Source organism: Arachis ipaensis, chromosome B1 (genome assembly GCF_059453495.1).
Source record: "Arachis ipaensis isolate K30076 ecotype BB chromosome B1, ASM5945349v1, whole genome shotgun sequence".
Lineage (NCBI taxonomy): Eukaryota > Viridiplantae > Streptophyta > Magnoliopsida > Fabales > Fabaceae > Arachis > Arachis ipaensis.
In genome coordinates this window covers 133,680,122-133,697,339 of record NC_142436.1, presented here as the reverse complement: position 1 = coordinate 133,697,339, position 17,218 = coordinate 133,680,122, and the positions used below count along the sequence as shown (strand labels likewise).

General features: G+C 39.2%; 1 non-coding gene across 1 annotated transcript; it reads left to right on the top strand.

The window, feature by feature from the left end:
* The first annotated feature begins 2,829 nt into the window (after positions 1-2,829).
* Positions 2,830-2,937, top strand: LOC148578439 (small nucleolar RNA R71). Its single transcript, XR_015903534.1, has one exon. It is a non-coding gene; the product is annotated as a small nucleolar RNA R71 (small nucleolar RNA).
* Positions 2,938-17,218: the final 14,281 nt, after the last annotated feature.

Below are 17,218 nucleotides of genomic sequence, written 5' to 3'. Positions count from 1 at the left end.
ACCTCTTCTCTGAACCTCACGTCGGATCTCCGAATATTCACTCTTTTTGAGCATGAAGGGGACCTCGGGGATCACCTTTTTTTTGCCACAACTTCATAGAAGTGGTCTTGATAGACTTTTGAGATGAATATCTCCATCTCCCATGACTCGGAGGTGGAAGCAATTGCCTTCCCTTTCCTCTTCCTAGAGGTTTCTCCGGCCTTAGGTGCCATCAATGGTTATAGAAAAACAAAAAGTAGAGCTTTTTCCCACACCAAACTTAAAAGGTTTGCTTGTCCTCGAGTAAAAGAAGAAAGAAAGGAGGAGGAAAAAAAGAAATGGAGGAGATAGAGGGGTGTTTTGGATTTGGCCAAGGGGGGTAGGAATGTTTATGATGTGTGAATTTGAAGGTGGTAAGGAGGGGTATTTATAGGATAAGAGAGAGAGGGAAGTCGTGTATGAAGGGGTTGGGTTTGGGAGGGAAATGTTTTGAATTCGAATTGTGAGGTAGGTGGGGTTTTATGATGGGTTTTTGGGGAGTAGTGGATGAATGTGAGTGGTGAAGAGTGTGCGGGGAAGAGGGTAGGAGTTGATAGGTAAAAGGGAATAGGTGTTGATGTGATTGGTCAAGGGTATTTGGGGAAGAGTGTTATGGAAAGGTGTGAAGAGGAGAGAAAGAAATATGGGGTAGGTGGGATTCCTGTGGGGTCTACAGATCTTGAGGTGTCAAAGAATTCTGGTCCCTGCACCTTTCTGACGTTTAAACGCCCACTGTGTGCCATTTCTGGCGTTTAATGCCATCTCTACTACCTTTTCTGGCGTTAAACGCCAGTCTGTCTGCCAATTCTAGTGTTTAACGCCAGCCAGACACCGGACACCCTTTTCTAGCGTTAAACGCCAGTCTGTCTGCCAATTCTGGCTTTTAACGCCCAGAATGCTATCAGACTGGGCGTTAAACGCCCATTCTGCTATCTGTACTGGCGTTTAAACGCCAGTAAGCCTATCCTCCAGGGTGTGCTATTTTTGATGCTATTTTTGATTCTGCTTTAATTCTGCAGCTATTTTTGTGACTCCACATGATCATCTACCTAAAGAAAACATAACATGACAATGGAAAACAAATGTCTATAAAAATAAGTATAATTAAATAACATTGGGTTGCCTCCCAATAAGCGCTTCTTTAATGTCAATAGCTTGACAGTGAGCTCTTAGAGAGCTTTACTGAGACTCAGAGCTTAATGGTGGCCTCCCAACACCAAACTTAGAAGTTGAGTGTGGGGGCTCTGTTTGACTCTGTATTGAGAGAATCTTTTCATGCTTTCTCTTCATGGTTACAGAAGAAGATCCTTGAGCCTTAAACACAAGGTAGTCCTCATTCAATTAAAGGACTAACTCTCCTCTGTCCACATCAATCACAGCTCTTGCTGTGGCTAAGAAGGGTCTTCCAAGGATAATGGATTCATCCTCATCCTTCCCAGTGTCTAGGATTATGAAATCAGCAGGGATGTACAGGCCTTCAACCTTTACTAAGACATCCTCTACAAGTCCATAAGCCTATTTCATTGATCTGTCTGTTATCTCTAGTGAGATTCTTGCAACTTGTACCTCAAAGATCCCCAGTTTCTCCATTACAGAGAGTGGCATGAGGTTTATTCTTGATTCCAGATCACACAGAGCCTTCTCAAAGGTCATGATGCCTATGGTACAAGGTATTAAGAACTTTCCAGGATTTGGTTTCTTCTGAGGTAATTTACGCTGAACCAAGGCATTTAGTTCGTTGATGAGCAAAGGAGGTTCATCCTCCCAAGTCTCATTACCAAATAACTTGGCATTTAGCTTCATGATTGCTCCTAGATACCGAGCAACTTGCTCTTCAATAATATCTTCATCCTCTTCAGAGGAAGAATACTCATCAGAGCTCATGAATGGCAACAGTAAGTTCAGTGGAATCTCTATGGTCTTTGTATGAGCCTCAGATTCCTTTGGTTCCTCATTAGGGAACTCCTTGGTGGTCAGTGGATGTCCATTGAGGTCTTCCTCACTGGAAATCATTGCCTCTTCCTCCTCTATAGTTTCGGCCACCTTGGGTATATTGATGGCCTTGCACTCTCTCTTTGGATTCTCTTCTATATTGCTTAGGAGAGTACTAAGAGGGATTTCAGTAACTCTTTTACTCAGCTAACCCACTTGTGCCTCCAAATTTCTGATGGAAGACCTTGTTTCAGTCATGAAACTAAGAGTGGTCTTAGATAGATCAGAGACTATGGTTACTAAGTCAGAGAGGTTCTACTTAGAATTCTCTGTTTGTTGCTGAGAAGATGATGGAAAAGGCTTGCTATTGCTAAACTTATTTCTCCCACCATTATTATTATTGAAGCCTTAATTAGGCTTCTACTGATCCTTCCATGAGAATCTAAGATGATTCCTCCATGAAGGATTGTAGGTGTTTCCATGGGATTCTCCCAGTTAATTCACCTCTTCCATTGTAGGATTCTTAGGGTCATAAGCCTCTCCTTCAGAGGAGGCTTCTTTAGTACTGCCGGATGCAGCTTGCATTTTAGTCAGATTCTGAAAAATCATATTGATTTGTTGAGTCAATATTTTGTTCTGAGCCAATATGGCATTAAGAGTATCAATCTCAAGAACTCCTTTCTTCTGAGTCATCCTATTACTCACAGGATTTCTTTCAGAAGTATACATGAACTGGTTATTTACAACCATTTCAATGAGTTCCTGGGCTTCTGCAGGTGTTTTCTTCAGATGAAGAGATCCACCAGCAGAGTGGTCCAATGACATCTTAGATAATTCAGACAGACCATCATAGAATATACATAAGATGCTCCATTCTGAAAGCATGTCAGAAGGACACCTTCTGATCAATTGCTTGTATCTTTCCCAAGCTTCATAGAGGAATTCATCTTCTTTCTGTCTGAAAGTTTGGACTTCCACTCTAAGCTTGCTCATCTTTTGAGGTGGAAAGAATTTGGCCAAGAAAGCATTGACCAACTTTTTCCAAGAGTTTAGGCTTTCTTTAGGTTGTGAGTCCAACAATATCCTAGCTCTGTCTCTTATAGCAAAGGGAAAAAGCATAAGTCTGTAGACCTCGGGATCAACTCCATTGGTCTTAACAGTGTCACAGATTTGCAAGAATTCAGCTAAGAATTGATGAGGATCTTTCAATGGAAGTCCATGAAACTTGCAATTCTGCTGCATTAGAGAAACTAATTGAGGCTTAAGCTCAAAGTTGTTTGCTCCAATTGCAGGAATTGAGATGCTTCTTCCATAGAAGTCGGGAGTTGGTGCAGTAAAGTCACCAAGCATCTCCTTGCATCTCCACCATTGTTATTGGGTTCGGCTGCCATGTCTTCTTCTTTTTCGAAAATTTCTGTAAGGTCCTCTCTAGAGTGTTGTGCTTTAGCTTCTCTTAGCTTCCTCTTTAGAGTCCTTTCAGGTTCAGGATCAGCTTCAACAAGAATGTTCTTATCCTTGTTCCTGCTCATATGAAAAAGAAGAGAACAAAGAGAATAGTAGAATCCTCTATGTCCCAGTATAGAGATTCCTTTATGTGAGTATAAGAATAGAAGAATAGAAGAATGAGGTAGAGAGAGAATAAGAGGAATTCAAACACACAGAGAGGGAGAGGGTTCGAATTATGAGTAGAAGAGAAATGTTAGTAAATAATTAAATAAATAGAAAGAGATGAGAGAGAGTATTCAAATTTTAAAAAGAGGGAGAAGAAAAATATTTTTATTTTTATTTAATTAATTAAGTTAGAATTCGAAATTTAAGAAAAGAAATAAAATAAAATTAGAATTTAAAACAATTAGTTAATTAAAAAGAATTTTGAAAAAGTGGTTAGTTGTTTTCAAAAATGAATGAGAGAGAAAAGTAGTTAGGTGGTTTTGAAAAAGATAAGAAATAGTAAACTTTTTAAAATTAAAACAAACAAATCAAGTAGTTAATTGAAGAAGATTTGAAAATAAATTTTGAAAAGATAAGAAGTTAGAAAAAGATTTTGAAATTAAATTTTGAAAAAGATATGATTGAAATTTATTTTGAAAAAGATTTGAAAAAGAAATTTAAAAAGATTTGATTTTGAAAATTAAAGTTGATGACTTGACTAACAAGAAACTAAAAGATATGATTCTAGAATTTAAAGATTGAACCTTTCTTAACAAGAAAGTAACAAACTTGAATTTTTTTTTTTGAATCAAAACATTAAATGTTAGCAATAATTTCGAAAATATGAAATAAAAATAAGAAAAAGATTTTGAAAATTTATTTTGAAGAATTTTCGAAAAACATGAAAGAAAAATGAAAAAGATTTGATTTTGAAAAAGATTTGAAAAGATAGAAATTTTTAAATTGATATTTTGACTTGACTAATAAGAAACAATTAATTTTAAAATTTTTTTACTAAGTCAATCCAAAATTTCGAAATTTATGAGTAAAATAAGAAAAAGATATTATTTTTTATTTTTTTGAATTAATGAAGAAAGAGAAAAACAATAAAATGACACAAAACATGAAAATTTAAGATCAAAACAAATAATGCATGCAAGAACACTTTGAATGTCAAAATGAACACCAAGAACACTTTGAAGATCATGATGAATATCAAGAACATATTTTTGAAAATTTTTAAGAAAAGAAAGACATGCAAGACACCAAACTTAAGAACTTTTGTACTAGGGACACTAACAATTCGAAAATGCACAAGAAAAACAAGAAAAGACACAAAACAAGAAAATGTAAAGATCAAACAAAGAAAATCATCAAGAACAACTTGAAGATCATGAAGAACATAATGCATGAAATTTCGAAAATTTTAAGAAAATTAAAAAAAATGCAATTGACACCAAACTTAAAATTTGACACAAGACTCAAACAAGAAACACAAATTTTTTTTTTTTTGGTTTTTATGATTTTATTAAACTTTTGTATTTTTTTTAATTATTTTGGAAAAACAAATAAAGAAATTCAAAATTTTTAATAAGAATTCCAGGATTCATGCACTGTTAGTCTAAAGCTTCGGTCCAAAAGAATTAGACATGACCAAATGACCAGCCAAGCTTTAACATAACAAATATAGACATGTCCTTTCTACAATGGAAAGTGGAAACCTCGGTCCAAAAGATTAGACATGGCTTAATAGCCAGCTAGACTTTAACATATCTCAAGAAGCTCTAGAATTCATTCTTAAAAATTTTTATGAATTTTTTGAAAACTAAAAATATATTTATTTTTTTTTGAATTTTTCAAAAATAAAAATAAAAAACTTTAAACATAAAATAAAATTACCCAATCTAAGCAACAAGATGAACTGTCAGTTGTTCAAACTCGAACAATCCCCGGCAACGGCGCCAAAAACTTAGTACACGAAATTGTGATCACACTTTTCACAACTACGCACAATTAACCAGCAAGTGCACTGGGTCGTCCAAGTAATACCTTACGTGAGTAAGGATCGATCCCACGGAGATTGTCAGCTTGAAGCAAGTTATGGTCATCCTGTAAATCTTAGTCAGGCGGATTCAAATGGTTATGAGGTTTTGATAATTAAAAGATAAATAAAACATAAAATAAAATAAGATACTTATGTGATTCATTGGTGGGAATTTCAGATAAGCGTTTGGAGATACTTTGTTACTTCTGAACCTCTGCTTTCCTATTGTCTTCTTCCAATCATGCGTGCTCCCTTCAATGGCAAGCTGTATGATCCTCTCGGATGAAAAATACCAGGTACAGTTTCTGCACGGCTAATCAACTGTCAGATTTCTCGTCTCGGATGAAAAATACCAGGTACAGCTACCGCACGGCTAATCATCTGTCGGTTCTCACTAGCGTCGGAATAGGATCTCTCTATCCTTTTGCACACTGTCACTGCGCCCAACATTTGCGAGTTTGAAACTCGTCACAGTCATCCCTTTCCAGATCCTACTTGGAATACCACAGACAAGGTTTAGACTTTCCGGATCTCAGGAATGCTGCCAATTAGTTCTAGCCTATACCACGAAAGTTCTAATCTCACAGACTCGGTCCGTGGATCAGACGCCCAAGAGATTATACTCCGACTGTCGTCCAATGACTACGTTGAACATCATGTAGACTGCTTGTGGTTGTCAGGCATGCGGATCTTGGCTAAGCGAGTAATGAAGATAGTGGGTGATTGTCACGGGTCACCCCTTCATTCTGACTTTACTGAATTAAGTACGAGAGTATATCTTGGAAAAGAAGTAAGCGTGAATTGAAAGAGAAACAATAGTACTTGCATTAATTCATGAAGAACAGCAGAGTTCTGCACCTTAATCTATGAGGTGTAGAAACTCCACCGTAGAAAATATATAAAAGAAAAAGGTCTAGGCATGGCCGAATGGCCAGCCTCCAAATCCAAGGATGATAAAGTTCATCAAAAGATGATAAGATATAAATACAATAGAAAAAAGTGCTATTTATACTAAACTAGTAACTTAGGTTTACAGAAAATGAGTAACTAAGTGCAGATAGTGCAGAAATCCACTTCCGGGGCTAGTATGCGAAATCGTGATCGTTCATTCCTTGGTAACGGCGCCAAAAACTTCATGCGCACGTGGTGCACAAATTGTGAATCACACTTTTCACAACTCGTACCACTAACCAGCAAGTGCACTGGGTCGTCCAAGTAATACCTTACGTGAGTAAGGGTCGAATCCCACGGAGATTGTTGGTTTGAAGAAACCTATGGTTATATTGTAAATCTTAGTTAGAAAGTCAATTATATTTATCAGTTGAATTGCAAATAAACAAGAGAGCATGAATTAAAGGTTACTTGTTATGCAGTAATGGAGAATATGTTGGGGTTTTGGAGATGCTTTGTCTTCTGAATCTCTGCTTTCCTCTATCTTCTGAATGACGCACGCATGTCCTCCTATGGCAAGCTGTGTGTAGGTGGATCACCGTTGTCAATGGCTACCATCCATCCTTCCAGTGAAAAGGGTTCCAGTGCGCTGTCACCACACGGCTAATCATCTGCAGGTTCTCAGTCATACCGGAATAGGATCTACTATCCTTTTGCGTCTGTCACTACGCCCAGCACTCACAAGTTTGAAGTTTGTCACAGCCATTCAATCCCAGAATCCTACTCTGAATACCACAGACAAGGTTTAGACTTTCCGGATTCTCATGAATGCCGCCATCAATCTAGCTTTTACCACGGAGATTCCAATTAAGAAATCTTAGAGATATTCATTCATTCTATAGTGGAACGTAGGTGGTTGTCAGGCACGCGTTCATGGAGGAATGATGATGATTGTCACGTTCATCACATTCATATTGAAGTGCAAATGAATATCTTAGATAGGGACACGCATGTTTGAATGGAAAACAGAAATATTTGCATTAATTCATCGAGACACAGCAGAGCTCCTCACCCCCAACAATGGGGTTTAGAGACTCATGCCGTCAGAGAATACAAAGTTTTTATCTGAAAATGTCATGAGATACAAAATAAGTCTCTAAAAATTGTTTAAATACTAAACTAGTAGCCTAGGTTTACAAAAAATGAGTAAACTATGATGGATGGTGCAGAGATCCACTTCTGGGGCCTACTTGGTGTGTGCTGGAGCTGAGACTTAAGCAATTCACGTGCATAAGGCTGTTTTGGGCGTTCAACGCCAGGTTTGGATCCATTTCTGGCGTTGAACTCTAACTTTTAATCCTTTTCTGGCGCTGGACGCCAGAATTGGGCAGAGAACTGGCGTTGAACGCCAGTTTACATCATCTATCCTTGAGCAAAGTATGGACTATTATATATTGCTGGAAAGCCCTGGATGTCTACTTTCTAACGCAATTGGAAGCGCGCCATTTCGAGTTCTGTAGCTCCAGAAAATCCACTTTGAGTTCAGGGAGGTCAGAATCCAACAACATCAGCAGTCCTTATTCAACCTGAATCAGATTTTTACTCAGCTCCCTCAATTTCAGCCAGAAAAATACCTGAAATTACAGAAAAACACACAACTCATAGTAAAGTCCAGAAATATGAATTTTTCTTAAAAACTAATGGAAATAAACTAAAAACTAACTAGAATATACTAAAAACTATATGAAATTAACCCCAAAAAGTGTATAAAATATCCGATCATCACAACACCAAACTTAAACTGTTGCTTGTCCTCAAGCAACTAGACAAATAAAATAGAAGACTAATAGGTTGAGAAGCAATAATATCTCAGAGTTTTTGAGTGAAGCTCAGATTCTAATTAGATGAGCGGGACTAGTAGCTTTTTGCTTCCGAACAGTTTTGGCATCTCACTTTATCCATTGATGCTCAGAGTGATTGGCATCTATAGGAACTTAGAATTCAGATAGTGTTATTGATTCTCCTATTTCAGTATGATGATTCTTGAACACAGCTATTTCATGAGTCTTGGCAGTGGCCCTAAGCACTTTGTTTTCCAGTATTACCACCGGATACATAAATGCCACAGACACATAATTGGGTGAACCTTTTAGATTGTGACTCAGCTTTGCTAAAGTCCCCAATTTGAGGTGTCCAGAGTTCTTAAGCACACTCTTCTTTCTGCTTTGGACCTTGACTTTAACCGCTCAGTCTCAAATTTTCACTTGACACCTTCACGCCACAAGCACATGATTAGGGACAGCTTGGTTTAGCCGCTTAGGCCAGGATTTTATTCCCTTAGGCCCTCTTATCCACTGATGTTCAAAGCCTTGGGATCCTTTTTATTACCCTTGCCTTTTGGTTTTAAGGGCTATTGGCTCTTTTTTTTCTTTTTTTTATCCTATTTTTTTTTTTGCTGCTTTTTCTTGCTTCAAGAATCATTTTTATGATTTTTCAGATTATCAATAACATGTCTCATGTTCATCATTCTTTCAAGAGCCAACATATTTAACAGTCTTAAACAACAAATTCAAAAGACATATGCACTGTTCAAGCATTCATTCAGAAGACAGAAAGTATTGCCACCACATGTAACTAATTAGAATTTCTCTTATTAAAAACTCAAAATTTTATTGCCTCTTATTCAAAAGATCTACTATTTTATTCATGTTTGTTGATGATGAGAAAAATAGACTATAACTTAGTTGGAGATAAAATCAAAATAGATACTAATTACTACTATATGACTCCTAAGGTAAAACTAAAATAAGAACAATTATCACAGAGTTAAGGCTAAGATTAGAGCTCAACAACCTTGAGGTTTGGAAGTGGATGTTCCTCTACTCTGTGAGGTGCTTGGTCCTTCAAGAGATAACTCCTGACGCTTCAGTTCCTTTAAGTCACGCCCTTGCTGCTCTTGGAGTGGGTTGTTTTCCTTTAGGGGCCATGATCTTAGTGATCACGGATAAGCACACCAAACTTAGAGGTTTGCTTGTCCTCAAGCAAAAGAAAAAAAGGAGATGGGTAGAAGGAGAGCTCCTCCCCACTATCCTGGCGTTTGAACGCCCAAACACTGCCTGTTTTGGGCGTTCAACGCCCAAATGCTGTTCTCCTGGGCGTTCAACGCCCAGTTGTTGCCCTTTTCTGGCGTTGAACGCCAGATTGCTATCCTTACTGGCGTTCAGCGCCCACTGGCTGCCCCTTTTGGGAGCTGAACGCCCAAAATAGGCTCTTACTGGCGTTTTCTTGCCAGTGAGCTCTTTTTCTCTGTTTTGTGTGCAGATTCCTTCTGTAACCCTGTGAACTCATGCAATTGATTCTTTACCTGGTTATCAATGAACTCTATATAAACAAATAAAAATAGAAATAGAAATAGGGCAAAATGCTTAGAGGATTGATGCCCCATGGCTGGGTTGCCTCCCAGCAAGCGCTTCTTTATTGTCTTTAGCTGGACCTTGCTGAGCTTTTAGGCTAGCTTCAGCCTTGAGCACTCTTGCTCAACTTTGCCTTCAAGATAGTGCTTGATTCTCTGTCCATTGACAATGAACCTCTCATCAGAATCAATATCTTGAAGCTCCACATAACCATATGGTGATACACTTGTAATCATGTATGGTCCCCTCCACCGGGATTTCAATTTCCCGGGGAATAGCCTGAGTATAGAGTTGAACAGCAGAACCTTCTGTCCTGGCTCAAAGATTCTAGATGACAGCTTTCTGTCATGCCATTTTTTTATTTCTCTTTATAAAGCTTGGCATTTTCGAAAGCTGTGAATCTGAATTTCTCTAGCTCATTTAGCTGGAGCAATCTTTTTTCTCCTGCTAATTTGGCATCAAAGTTTAGGAATCTGGTTGCCCAATAGGCTTTATGTTCCAGTTCCACGGGCAGGTGACATGCCTTACCATACACAAGTTGGTATGGAGAGGTCCCTATAGGGGTCTTGAATGCTGTTCTGTAAGCCCACAGAGCATCATCCAAGCTCCGTGCCCAATCCTTTCTATGGGTACTTACTGTCCGTTCTAGGATTCTCTTTAATTCTCTGTTAGAGACTTCAGCTTGCCCATTAGTTTGTGGATGATATGGAGTAGCCACCTTATGGCGAATTCCATACCGAACCATGGCAGAGTAAAGCTGTTTATTGCAGAAGTGAGTGCCCCCATCACTGATTAGTACTCTAGGGACACCAAACCTGCTAAAGATATGTTTCTGGAGGAACTTCAGCACTGTTTTAGTATCATTGGTGGGTGTGGCAATGGCCTCAACCCATTTTGATACATAGTCAACTGCCACCAGAATATAAGTGTTTGAGTATGATGATGGGAAAGGTCCCATGAAGTCAATTCCCCATACGTCAAACAACTCAATCTCCAAGATTCCTTATTGAGGCATAGCATAACCATGAGGCAGATTACCCGCTCTTTGGCAACTGTCACAGTTACGTACAAACTCTCGGGAATCTCTATGGAGTGTGAGCCAATAGAAACCACATTGGAGGACCTTGGTGGCTGTTCGCTCACCTCCGAAATGGCCTCCATATTGAGATCCATGGCAATGCCATAGGATTCTCTGTGCTTCTTCTCTAGGTACACACCTACGGATTATTCCGTCTGCACATCTCTTAAAGAGATAGGGTTCATCCCACAAGTAGTACTTTGCATCAGTAATTAATTTCTTCTTTTGTATCCTGTTGTACTCCTTGGGTATGAACCTTGCAGCTTTATAGTTTGCAATATCGGCAAACCATGGTGCTTCCTGAATGGCAAATAAATGCTCATCCGGAAAAGTCTCAGAGATCTCAAGAGAGGGGAGGGACGTCCCTTCTGCTGGCTCTATCCGGGACAGATGATCAGCCACTTGGTTCTCTGTCCCTTTTCTGTCTCTTATTTCTATATCAAACTCTTGCAGAAGCAACACCCATCTGATGAGACTGGGTTTTGAATCCTGCTTTGTGAGTAGATATTTAAGAGCAGCATGGTCAGTATACACAATCACTTTTGATCCTACTAAGTATGATCTGAACTTGTCAATGGCGTAAACCACTGCAAGTAATTCTTTTTCTGTGGTTGTGTAATTTTTCTGGGCATCATTTAAAACGCGACTAGCATAATAAATGACATGCAGAAGCTTATCATGCCTCTGTCCCAGTACTGCACCAATGGCGTGATCACTGGCATCACACATTAGCTCAAAGGGTAATGTCCAGTCTGGTGCAGAAATAACTGGTGCTGTGACCAGCTTAGCTTTCAGCGTTTCAAACGCCTGCAGGCACTCTGTGTCAAACACAAATGGCGTGTCAGCAGCTAGCAGATTGCTTAGAGGTTTTGCGATTTTTGAAAAATCCTTTATAAACCTTCTATAGAATCCTGCATGCCCCAGAAAGCTTCTGATTGCCTTAACATTGGCAGGTGGTGGTAATTTTTCAATTACCTCTATTTTTGCTTGATCCACCTCTATTCCCTTGTTAGAGATTTTATGCCCAAGGACAATCCCCTCAGTCACCATGAAGTGACATTTTTCCCAGTTTAAAACTAGGTTGGTCTCTTGGCATCTCTTCAGAACAAGTTTTAGGTGATCAAGACAGGAGCTGAATGAGTCTCCATATACTGAGAAGTCATCCATGAAGACTTCCAGAAATTTTTCCACCATGTCAGAGAAAATAGAGAGCATGCATCTCTGGAAGGTTGCAGGCGCATTACACAGCCCAAATGGCATCCTTCTATAGGCAAACACTCCAGATGGACATGTGAATGCTGTTTTCTCTTGATCCTGGGGATCTACTGCAATCTGGTTATAGCCTGAGTAGCTATCCAAAAAGCAGTAATACTCATGACCTGCCAGTCTTTCTAGCATCTGGTCTATGAATGGTAAAGGAAAATAATCCTTTCTGGTGGCTGTATTGATCCTTCTGTAGTCAATACACATGCGCCACCCTGTAACTGTTCTTGTAGGAACCAGTTCATTTTTTTCATTATGAATCACTGTCATGCCTCCCTTTTTTGGGACGACTTGAACAGGGCTCACCCAGGGGCTATCAGAAATAGGATAAATAATCCCAACCTCTAGTAATTTGGTGACCTCTTTCTGCACCACTTCTTTCATGGCTGGATTTAGCCGCCTCTGTGGTTGAACCACTGGTTTAGCATTATCCTCCAATAAGATTTTGTGCATACATCTAGCTGGGCTTATGCCCTTAAGGTCACCTATGGACCACCCAAGAGCTGTCTTGTGTGTCCTTAGCACTTGAATAAGTGCTTCCTCTTCCTGTGAATTTAAAGCAGAGCTTATGATCACTGGAAAAGTGTCACCTTCTCCCAGAAATGCATATTTCAAGGATGGTGGTAGTGGCTTGAGCTCGGGTTTAGGAGGTTTTTCCTCTTCTAGAAGAAATTTCAGAGGCTCTTTCATGTCCTCTGAATCCTCTAAATCAGGCTGAACATCTTTAAAGATATTTTCCAACTCTGATTCGAGACTCTCAGCCATGTTGATCTCTTCTACCAAAGAGTCAATAAGATCAACTTTCATGCAGTCTGTTGATGTGTCTGGATGCTGCATGGTTTTAACAGCGTTCAACTTAAACTCATCATCATTGACTCTCAGGGTTATTTCTCCCTGTTGGACGTCAATGAGGGATCGTCCAGTTGCTAGGAAGGGCCTTCCTAGAATGAGAGTAGCACTCTTGTGCTCCTCCATTTCCAGCACAACAAAGTCAGTGGGAAAGGCGAATGGCCCAACCCTGACAATCATGTCTTCAATCACGCCGGATGGGTATTTAGTGGAGCCATCAGCAAGTTGAAGACATATCCGGGTTGGTTTAACTTCTTCAGTTAAACCAAGCTTTCTGATAGTGGATGCAGGTATTAGGTTGATGCTTGCCCCAAGATCACATAAAGCTGTCTTGGTACAATTACCCTTTAATGTGCATGGTATCAGAAAACTCCCAGGGTCTTTAAGCTTTTCAGGAAAGCTCTTCAGAATGACTGCACTGCATTCTTCAGTGAGGAGAACTCTTTCTGTTTCTCTCCAATCATTTTTATGACTCAAGATCTCTTTCATGAACTTGGCATAAGAAGGTATTTGCTCAAGTACCTCTGCAAATGGAATCTTTATTTCAAGAGTCCTAAGATAATCTGCAAAGCGAGCAAATTGCTTATCCTGCTCCTCTTTCCGGAGTTTTTGAGGATAAGGTATCTTGGCTTTATACTCCTCAACCTTAGTGGTTGAAGAAGCCTTTTTAGAGGGGTTGTTATCAGCACTTGTGTGTGTCTGATCCCTCACTGGCAATTGAGTGCCAGAGTTAGAAACTGGAGTGACGTTAGATGCCAACTCCTTGTCTGTTCCTGGCGTCTGAACGCCAGAACTGTGCCCATTTTGGGCGTTCAGCGCCAGATCCTGCCCATTTTGGGCGCTCAACGCCTGACCCTTGCCTATTTCTGGCGTTGAACGCCAGTCCTGCCTTGTTTCTGGCGTTGAACGCCAGTTTTGGGCATGATCTGGGCGTTCAGCGCCAGCCTTCCACCAATTTTCTGGCGTTTTAGCGCCAGAATAATTTTTCCCTGGGCTCTTATTGTCCTCAGGTGAATCTTGGGTGGTTTGATCATTTCTTGGCTTTTTGCTGCCTTGAGGTGGGGTATTTAATGTTTTCCCACTTCTTAATTGAACTGCTTGGGATTCTTCTGTTATTTGTCTTGATAGCTGCTGCTTTGTTTGCCTAAACTATTCTTCCATATGTATATTTGCCATTCTTGTCTCTTGTAGCCTATCTTTAAATTCGGCTAGCTGCTTAGTTAGAAAGTCCAATTGCTGGTTGAATTCAGCAGCTTGTTTTACAGGACTGAGTTCAGCAGTTACTGTTTTAACCTCTCCTTTCATGGAAGGGTTACTGCTTAGGTACAGATGCTGATTCCTGGCAACTGTATCAATGAGCTCTTGAGCCTCTTCAATTGTCTTTCTCATGTGGATAGATCCACCAGCTGAGTAATCTAGAGACATCTGAGCTCCTTCTGCAAGCCCATAGTAGAAGATGTCTAACTGAACCCACTCTGAAAACATTTCAGAGGGGCATTTTCATAGCATCTCTCTGTATCTCTCCCAGGCATCATAAAGAGATTCATTATCTCCTTGTTTAAAGCCTTGGATGTCCAGCCTTAGCTGTGTCATCCATTTTGGGGGAAAGTATTGATTCAGGAATTTTTCTGTCAGCTGTTTCCATGTCCTTATGCTGGCCTTAGGTTGGTTATTCAACCACCTCTTAGCTTGATCTTTTACAGCAAATGGAAACAGTAATAGTCTATAGACATCCTGATCTATTTCTTTATCATGTACTGTGTCAGTAATCTGTAGAAACTGTGCCAGAAACTCTGTAGGTTCTTCCTGTGGAAGACCGGAATACTGGCAACTTTGCTGCACCATGATAATGAGCTGAGGATTCAACTCAAAGCTACTGACTCCAATGGAGGGTATGCAGATGCTACTCTCATATGAAGCAGTAGAGGGATTAGAATATGATCCCAGAGTCCTCCTGGACTGTTCATTTCCGCTTAGGTCCATGATGGAGAAAGGAAGATGATGTAAAATAGAGAAAATATTTATTTATTTATTTATTTCGAAAATAAAATAAATTAATAAAATAAATAAAAATAGGTGAAGGTTTTCGAAAAAATGAGGGGAGAGAAAGTGGTACGGAAGTTTTGAAAAAGATATGATTTGGAAAAGATTTTCAATTTTGAAAAAAAAAATCTGAATTTTTAAAAAAAAAATTTGAAAATTTGTTCTAAAATTAGAGAGAAAAGATATTTTTGAATTTAGTAAGGAAAGAGAAAAACAATAAGATAGCACAAGATTTAAAATTTTTAGATCTGATGCTCCTTGTTTTCGAAAATTTTTAAGGGAAAAACACTAAGGAACACCAAACTTAAAAATTTTAAGATCCGGACACAAGGAAAACTCAAGAACACTTTGAAGATTCACAAGAACACAAGAACACCAAACTTAAAAATTTTTAGAAAACCAAACTAAAATTTTTGAAAAACACAGAGAAATCAACAAGAAAACACCAAAGTTAAAGTTTGGCACAGGATTTAATAGAAAATTTATTTTTGAAAAAGGTTTTAATAAGAAAATAAGGATTCTAAAATTTTAACACGACACTAATACGAGACTCTAAACAAAAAGAGAAATTTTTCCTAATCTAAGCAACAAAATAAACCGTTAGTTGTCAAACACGAACAATCCTCGGCAACAGCGCCAAAAACTTGGTGCACAAATTGTGAATCACACTTTTTACAACTCATACCACTAACCAGCAAGTGCACTGGGTCGTCCAAGTAATACCTTACGTGAGTAAGGGTCGAATCCCACGGAGATTGTTGGTTTGAAGCAATCTATGGTTATCTTGTAAATCTTAGTTAGAAAGTCAATTATATTTATCAGTTGAATTGCAAATAAACAAGAGAGCATGGATTAAAGGTTACCTGTTATGTAGTAATAGAGAATATGTTGGGGTTTTGGAGATGCTTTGTCTTCTGAATCTCTGCTTTCCTCTATCTTCTGAATCACGCACGCATGTCCTCCTATGGCAAGCTGTGTGTAGGTGGATCACCGTTGTCAACGGCTACCATCCATCCTTCCAGTGAAAAGGGTTCCAGTGCGCTGTCACCACACGGCTAATCATCTGTAGGTTCTCAGTCATACCGGAATAGGATCTACTATCCTTTTGCGTCTGTCACTACGCCCAGCACTCGCGAGTTTGAAGTTCGTCACAGCCATCCAATCCCAGAATCCTACTCTGAATACCGCGGACAAGGTTTAGACTTTCCGGATTCTCATGAATGCCGCCATCAATCTAGCTTTTACCACGGAGATTCCAATTAAGAAATCTAAGAGATATTCATTCATTCTATAGTGGAACGTAGGTGGTTGTCAGGCACGCGTTCGTGGAGGAATGATGATGATTGTCACGTTCCTCACATTCATATTGAAGTGCAAATGAATATCTTAGATAGGAACACGCATGTTTGAATGGAAAACAGAAATACTTGCATTAATTCATCGAGACACAGCAGAGCTCCTCAGCCCCAACAATGGGGTTTAGAGACTCATGCCGTCAGAGAATACAAAGTTTTTATCTGAAAATGTCATGAGATACAAAATAAGTCTCTAAAAATTGTTTAAATACTAAACTAGTAGCCTAGGTTTACAAAAAATGAGTAAACTATGATGGATGGTGCAGAGATCCACTTCTGGGGCCCACTTGGTGTGTGCTGGGGCTGAGACTTAAGCAATTCACGTGCATAAGGCTGTTTTGGACGTTCAACGCCAGGTTTGGATCCATTTCTGGCGTTGAACTCCAACTTTTAATCCTTTTCTGGCGCTGGACGCCAGAATTGGGCAGAGAACTGGCGTTGAACGCCAGTTTACGTCATCTATCCTTGAGCAAAGTATGGACTATTATATATTGCTGGAAAGCCCTGGATGTCTACTTTCCAACTCAATTGGAAGCGCGCCATTTTGAGTTCTGTAGCTCTAGAAAATCCACTTTGAGTGCAGGGAGGTCAGAATCCAACAGCATCAGCAGTCCTTATTCAGCCTGAATCAGATTTTTACTCAGCTCCCTCAATTTCAGCCAGAAAAATACCTGAAATTATAGAAAAACACACAACTCATAGTAAAGTCCAGAAATATGAATTTTTCCTAAAAACTAATGGAAATAAACTAAAAACTAACTAGAATATACTAAAAACTATATGAAATTAACCCCAAAAAGTGTATAAAATATCCGCTCATCAGCACGTTTATAATTTTAGTTCTTTGTCACAACTTCGCACAACTAACCAGCAAGTGCACTGGGTCGTCCAAGTAATAAAC